Source organism: Lipotes vexillifer, unplaced genomic scaffold, assembly GCF_000442215.2.
Source record: "Lipotes vexillifer unplaced genomic scaffold, Lipotes_vexillifer_v1.1 scaffold527, whole genome shotgun sequence".
NCBI lineage: Eukaryota > Metazoa > Chordata > Mammalia > Artiodactyla > Lipotidae > Lipotes > Lipotes vexillifer.
The window spans coordinates 20,712-28,624 of record NW_006793902.1 but is presented as its reverse complement, the minus strand read 5'-3'; the positions used below and the strand labels follow the sequence as shown (position 1 = coordinate 28,624).

The 7,913-nt window shown below is 43.0% G+C and overlaps 1 protein-coding gene across 1 annotated transcript in view; it reads left to right on the top strand.

Moving 5' to 3' along the window:
• Window positions 1-5,132: 5,132 nt before the first annotated feature.
• The window catches only part of LOC103088508 (TNF receptor-associated factor 6-like), a gene marked incomplete at its 3' end in the record, with an annotated part of 17,582 nt that continues 14,801 nt past the window's right edge, over window positions 5,133-7,913 (top strand). Inside the window, exon 1 of the mRNA XM_007466851.1 lies at window positions 5,133-5,296. The remainder of the gene's footprint in view (window positions 5,297-7,913) is intronic.

The following is a 7,913-nucleotide window of genomic DNA, read 5'->3' as shown; positions in this document are numbered from 1 at the left end:
GCAGGAATGTTGTAATGTTAAAGTACAATTTTCAAAAACTTCAACACAAGACTGCCACAGAAATCGAGAATGAACACATTCTAAGATTTTATTCAGCCCATTAATTAATGAGAGAATTAGTAAGATGATAAAGCTGGTCCAAAGGAAGTTTGGAGAAACAGAGATATTAAAGTCAGTCAAAGGAATGCTGAAATTTACCAGCTTAATAGATACAAATTAGTTAATATCCCATAGCGCATTAACCTCAGGGGGTGTGTTTTTTTACTGCAAGGAAATCTATGAGTTAATGTATAACCTCGGTGTCTGGTCTCTAATCAAATAGTAAACAGCAAAGTCAAACAGGAGAATTCTCAGACATAGATAATTAATTATTAGGAAAACATGTTAAACAATGTCACTGTTGCCTTCCTCTTACTTTATTTCAGGTTTGGGGTGATTTTTCTTCATAGTAATGCTTTTTTTTTGTTTTTTTTCTCGTATGCGGGCCTCTCACTGTTGTGGTCTCTCCCGTTGCAGAGCACAGGCTCCGGACGCACAGCCTCAGTGGCCATGGCTCACGGGCCCAGCCGCTCTGCGGCACGTGGAATCTTCCCAGACCAGGGCACGAACCCGTGTCCCCTGCATCGGCAGGCGGACTCTCAATAACTGCGCCACCAGGGAATCCCCACAGTAATGCTTTTTAAAGTGTTTAGAAGAGACTGTACCAAGATAAATCATAAGGTATTGTTTACCTTGGTGAAATACTCTGACCCTTAGCTCTGTAAGTTCAAAAGCTGATTTTTTTCTCACCCACAGTGCCTATACACTAACTCAGCTCAGAGGAAACAAATCTACAAAGCAGACAAAAGCAATTTGTTTTCATTAAAAATATAACTCATGAATAGATCAGATTCTTATATTCTATGGCTGGTACATTCTTTCCCCCAAGGAAAGCAGTAAATTGGGGCCACCTACCATCTCAATGTTGCTTGATGATCTCTAGTGAAACTAGCTAGGAAAATCGAGCTGCAATGCAGTGGAAATGTCCCCACCCTCCTCATTTTCCCAAATGAAGGGCGGAAAAAGATCTCCTTTCTCCAAGAGCAGGAAAAATTAGTATGGCCGCAAAAAGTCTAGGTTCTTGCTTGAGATTTGGGAAGAGGGTGGAGAGGAATGGTAAGTACTTCTAGTCCTTGCCAGTGGGTAGGCTTTACCAAAGAAAACTCTGCTATGGACAATATTAGGAAATTCCATAGATTCCAAGGTAGGTTCCAAAACTAAGCTTCTGCCTCCTAGTGGCTCAGAGTCTGCTCTCAACCTAGACAGTGAAATGAGCCAAGGGCATAGTCCCAAATCCTGTTATTAGTGTCTGCAGTCTCCCCAGGAGCCTCCCCATACACACCCACATGTCCACACGCCTCACTCATCTTCCTTTATTGCCCAGCTCCTTCATTTCTCATCACCCATGCCCTCCTCTGCTCTGAGAACTTTCCCTTATTTTGGTGGAGTGGGGTGGAAGGAGAGAGGCAGAAACGGTGGAGGAGGCTGCCCTGAAACTTATTGTACTCGGAGTATATTCCAAGACCGGAACCCTCTGTTGGGTAACCTTCTTTCCTGTGCTCCTCTGGCTTCACTTAGCTACTGTTAGTGACCATGAAATCATTCAATAGGTAAATTGCTTTTGCAACTCAACGATTAATGACATCAGGACATCTCCAAAACTCCTGCCTTTGAACATGGATAGCTAAGGGGAGATTTTGATGCAGGACACTTCCTCCCCCAAACTGAATGTACATGGGAGATGCCAGACTGGATCTCTTTGACATTTTCTAGGTTCCATCATATCTAATGCCTCCTCTGACTGACTCAGTCTTTCTTGGTCTGTAATTTTATCCAAGGTTATAACATATTTACTTTCTTGCTCTTCCTGCTTCTGGTGTGAGAAAGTTTCTGACTCTAAAGTGCTTTTGTAAGATGATATATTCCATTGCATACTCTTAGGTTGGCAGGTGTAAATTTTTTTATGATAAGTTTAAATAAATGAGAAAGATGTAATTCTACCATACTGTATATTTTACAAGTCTGTACATATTTTTTGACAAAACTCTGCACATTTAGCTCATTCTTCTCATTCCATTTATGGGGAAAATCTACTACACAACCTAATTAATAAAGCCAGTCCTTATTGACAAACCATTTCAACCAATCAGATTCACTCTCCATCAGTTTTCAATCAAAATAAATCTAATAATATGCATCATGGAAACCATCTCATTTATTAATTTTAACTCTAAAATAGACATATCAGATATCCACATAGATGGGTAGATAGAAAAATGGATGGATGTGAAAGGAAGGAAGGAAGGAAGGAAAGGAAGGAAGGAAGGAAGGAAGGCAGGAAGGAAGGAAGGAAGGAAAGGAGAGAGAGAAATGATAGAGCACTGAGACGTTTTGAGTTTGTTACCTAAATAAAATAAGATGGAATCACTTAGAATATTTCTTACTGAATCTGTCCTTGTTCACGAAGAAATTCTCCCTTGCCAGCTATGAATTCTTTAATTGGTTCCCTTGGAACGCTGGAGACAACCTAGCCTAGGAAGTCACATTCTGTCATTTTCACTGCATCCTATTGGTTGTACCCTATTCATTGTGCAAGGGGATCACATACGGCCATAATTAGCATCTTCAAGGCTGACTGCCACACATACATGATGGTTGTTCAATAAATATGGTTTGAATTAAAGAACTGTGTTCTACTTTTATCATTTAAAACTTAGAGAGACATCCTTTTTCTAAATGGGGAAAAATATCTCAGCCTCCCACCCCTACCTGGGACAGCCTACAAGGTGAATCTTACTTCAGTTTTCAAGTAGAGTGTGAAAAACAGCAACCCAGAAATGATACCGTGATGATATTTTTGCCCACTTTGAATACTTATATAGGACACTGGAAAATCTTTTAAATTAGTGACATTTCAGGAAACCTAGGTACTGTGGTTGCTGTACATATCAGATAACCCTACTGATCAGAATATTCAGTTCCTGCCGCCTGTATAGAGCTTCCTAGTTTACAAAGAGTTTTCACATGTATCTCATTTGAACTAATAAAGTCTCTGAGAAGGAGACAGGATGGATTTTATTCCAACTTTACAGATGAGGATACTTGACCAGGTCCAATTTTAATAAGAGGCAGAGCCAAGAGGAAAACTTTGTTTTCTGATTCCTAGTCCAGTAGGGGTGTGAACGATAAGAAGAGACTTTAAGGAGGAATTTGCATAGGATAGGCTGGGTTGTGCGGCAGAAAAGACAGCCCTAACATCTCAATGGCTCGAAACAACAGAGATCTGTTTCCTGCTCATATAAGTCCAACGAAGGTGGATTGACTTTCCAAGGCAACTGCCCTCCATACAGCAATTTAGTGATCCAGCCTCTTACAGCTGCCCCATGGTTGTCACGTGGGGAAGAGGGTCTTTCAATGAAAATCAAATGCTTTGGTCTTAAAATGACACACAGCCCTTGCCCTGAACAGCCTGTGGGTCAGAACTTGTCATATGGCACCGTCTGACTGCAAGGGGACAGGGTAGTGTAAGTCTCCTGTGTGCCCAGGGCATGGGTGAGCGCCAACACTCTCTACCAGTATAAACAGGGAAGAATAAGTAGGATCTGTAGAAGTAGGAGGAAGCCCCTCAAGGACACGTGTGAAAATGGTGAAATACACGCACAACACCTAACCTTTCTGAAAGCCCAGTGCTGGTTTCTCTCACGTACATTTTTATTAGTTGATGCTGACAACAGCTTGGAAGGTAAATATTATCCCCTAGCTTATGGTTTAAGAAACTGAAGGTCGTAGAAGTTACAAAACTTGCCCCAGAGCACATATTAATACGTGGAGGAAAGTCTACCTCCCTTGTTCTTCTTTTTCTCCATCTCTCAGTTTTATATAATGATCTCTTCACCATCACATAGGGAATTTATTTTTACGGGGCCCTGGGAATCAGTGGGGAGGGATGCACAAGAGCTGGCAATTCTACTGGCAATGTTTTATTTATTGAGCTGGGTGGTGAGCACACAGATGTGTGTATAATTCTTTTTATGTCTTAACTATTTCAAAATACTTTTTAAAAAGGGGGGTGGCAGTGAGTTTGAAAACTTGTGAGTTTCTTATCTTAAAAACATGAGTATTTTTTATGAATATCAGCAGCCAGAAAGCAGGAAATACTGTATTGTTAACATTTATTGAGCACATACTATGTCCTAGTTTTAAATAATTTATTAACATGTACTAACTTATGTTTCCCTTCCAACAATGCTACCAATGAGGTAGGTACTATCATTATCCTTATTTTAATGAGATGAAAAAATTGAAGTCAGATTAAGTAAATTATTTAAAGTCAAATAATTTATAAAGGGGGAAAACCTAGATTGGAATGAAGCACTCTGGTTTCAGGACATGTACATATGAAACCCAACACCCTGTAATACCTCCCCCAAGAGGTGAAGGATGAGTCAGATTTGGAGAGGTGGGCCAAAATCTTTCATGCATCTTCTTGTTACATTCCTTAGAGGATGCAGTTAAACAGGGAATTAAAAATAGATTTCTTGTGACGTTGACCGAAAAAGAGATGATGTGTTTGGCAGCAGTTTCAAAGAAATATTTAAAAATATGGGTTTGACTCCCTTGGACTGGTTGAAGGGGAAGGACCAGGTGATAACAGAGGGCTCTACATATCATGTAAACTTCCCTGGCAAGGAGGGTGGAGTTAGGGAAGGAGTGAAGACTTTTCGAAGGTCAAGTAATCTCGCCGAGTTGGGGTTTTTCTCCTGCTTGGATTGGGAAACTATAAAAACACAGTTTGGGATTACTGCTGTTGCTGCTGCTCACTAGATCACAGTTACTCCGGGACAGATCTCACTTCGGGATTGCTGGGTAAGAAATTCCCAGGTGGGATTCGCACCCAAGCGAGGCGGAAGCGCAGCGGGAGAGCTCTAGATTGACAACTGGACCTGCCCGCGCCGGCGCCGCAGCGGGCGCCCGTGGAGGACCGCCGCCAGGGGGCGCCCAGGCCCGGCTGGGCCGCTCTGTCTCCTCCCCTGCCCGCTCCCCGCCCCTCGCTCCTCCGGTCGAGCAGAGAAGGCGGAAGTAGGGGCGTCCGCGGTTGGGGCTCGGGCTTCCGGGGGATTCAGTAACGGCGGCCTTCAGGTCAAGAGGCTGGCGTTCTGGCCCCCTCGGCTTGGAGTGCGGTGCCTTTCTCTCCTGGCACCTTGGCTGAGTGGAGTCCTGCGGCCGGGCGTAGTCGGCGGCCCAGCGGACCGGAGTGGTGAGTCTCCTGACGGCTCCCGGCGGTGGCGGCCTCTCTCCTCACGGGCTGGGATGCCTCCTCCCCTCCTGTTTCTCACTTGGGGACGCCGCCCCTGGCCCCTAGCTTCCCACGGGTTGGGGGCGCCGCCTCCTCTCCCCTGGGTTCCCACAGGTTGGAGACTCCGCCCCCTGTCCCCATACCTCTGCTCCGCCGGCCGGTGGGGACCACCTCCCCGGCTCACTCCATCCCCCAGCTGGAATCTCGCGCCAGCTTTCTCGGTCCGACTTCCCCCACCTCGCGCATTCTTCTTCCCAGAAAAGGAAATCGCCTCCTGTATTTTCCCATCGCTCGGATGTTACCGGCTTAAAAAAAAATCCGTTTTAGGTTCTCAGCGACTCCCTCTGTCACTGTCAGGGGAGAGCTATTTTTGGGTTCCCTGTTGAACTCGGTAGACGTCCCAGGCAGCAAGTTTTTTGTTTTTTTTTTTAAAGAAAAGGTTCAGCTGACACGAATGTTTCCTCCCCCGCCCTTGCACGCGGCAGTTCTAGCGATTGTTCCAGACGCTGGGTTGATAAAGCTGTTCCTAGTATTTGGCTTCAGGGGAACTCCAGCTGAGTTAGCACTGTCTTGAATGTGAACAGAAAGCACCTACAAATTTTAGGAGCTTCATACAACGTATAGTATTTGCGTGTTTTCTCTGGTTTCTCGGGAGTGTAAATCACTAAATGTCTTGCTACACAGACATAGAAACAAGAAAAACTTGAAATTCTGAGTGTTGGCCTTGTGAACCTGGCCATTGGTATTTTATCCATTCCCTTATGATTACTCGGGAAGGGAGAAGGGGCTTTTCTGATGTTGATATGAGAGTGGGGTGAGGACGCTGTGGCTTCTTTTGTGACTCAAGGAAGGAATGTGTCTCAGGCCCTTGTTGCCCATGTGATGATCAGAGTTTCAACCTGCGCGCACTATATACATCACAGTATTTAAGAATTGTAACTTGAAGTCTTTTCTGTGACAAATTTGGATACGTGATGCTGGTAAATTTTTGGCCACTTAGATTTTGAAAGAAGTTCAAATCTTTGCCTCCTGGAGGAGAACAAATCATGCCTAGGAAAGGGAATGACCCCTCAAATTTGTGTTCAAAAATAAGGCATAGCAGCTGACTCTTTTGCAGCACCTTTGCCATTGCAGCCCTTTTGCAGGTCTTTGCAATTTTAAGAATAGATCTTAAGGATTTGGTAAATAGTTCTTGTTTCTAAAGCTAGTAGCAAATTAAAGGTAATTTCTCAGTATTTTGTATTATGTGGTTTTACTTTAAAAATTGACCAGTTCAAGACATAACTTAACTGATTCTTTAGCTTGGTACGTTTCTCTCATTAGCATCTGTTGATCTTAAAGGAACAACGTTTTGTGTATCGCTCTACTCCCCCTCCCACAAGATATTTAACAGTATACTCTTTGGAGCATAATATATAACCCCATACTAATAGGTGAATTTAAGCCATGATTTCTTGTAAGGCTATTTTTGATATTCATTTTGCAGTCAGAATAAGTTGGCAGTGGTTACATCCCACAATATTTAAGTAACTCAGTGCTTACTGTACTAGATTCACAATTACAAAGAGGGAATTGCAGTCATGAAGCTCTTAACATACTAAGGAACCATTTAACCTTTGTGCTGTCTCTTGCATTAATTCATATAGAAAGCCACATGAATTCTGAATGTTAGAATAGAAAAGAGGCCAAAGAAATCTTTGAAGGTAAGAATATCTGTTTACTCTTATTTATTTTAGCTTATGTAAAGCCAAGCGTACCTCTGTGACATCTCATGAAGTGGATACCTAAGGCACCATATGAGGTTAAAAAAAATACTAATAAAGCATAGTATTTTCTACACGGTTGCCAGATCATCATCATCATCTTTTTTTTTTTTTAATTATTTATTTATTTATTTTTGGCTGCGTTGGGTCTTTCGTTGCTGCACGCGGACTTTCTCTAGTTGCAGCCAGTGGGGGCTACTCTTCATTGCAGTGCACGGGCTTCTCATTGCGGTGGCTTCTCTTGTTGCCGAGCACAGGCTGTAGGTGTGCAGGCTTCAGTAATTGTGGCTCGCGGGCTAAATAGTTGTGGCTTGTGGGCTCTAGAGCGCAGGCTCAGTAGTTGTGGCCCATGGGCTTAGTTGCTCCGCAGCATGTGGGATCTTCCCCAACCAGCGCTCGAACCTGTGTCCCCTGCATTGGCAGGTGGATTCTCAACCACTGCTCCACCAGGGAACCCCCCCAGATCATCTTCTATAGCTGACTCTAAGCACTTTTTGGGGTTTTTTTCTTCATGTTAATTAAAAGAGTTACTCACTGTAGTTAAGAAAGTGATTTTCAATTAAGTCATCACAGTCCCTAAAAGTAAAGGGAAAAAACGTTTTAACTTGCCAAAAAGAAAGAGTAAACCTAAAAATACTGAATGGCACTCAGAATACTGCTTTAGCTTAATTTTCCCTTTGTAGTATAGTTACATGGGACTACATACTGTAGACAGAGTGACTACCTAAAAAAGTTTATTTGAAAGATGTAAAGCTTCTGTATTACTTAAAGCATGAAAAATAATGGCATCTATATTTTTAAGAGTGCTCACTTTC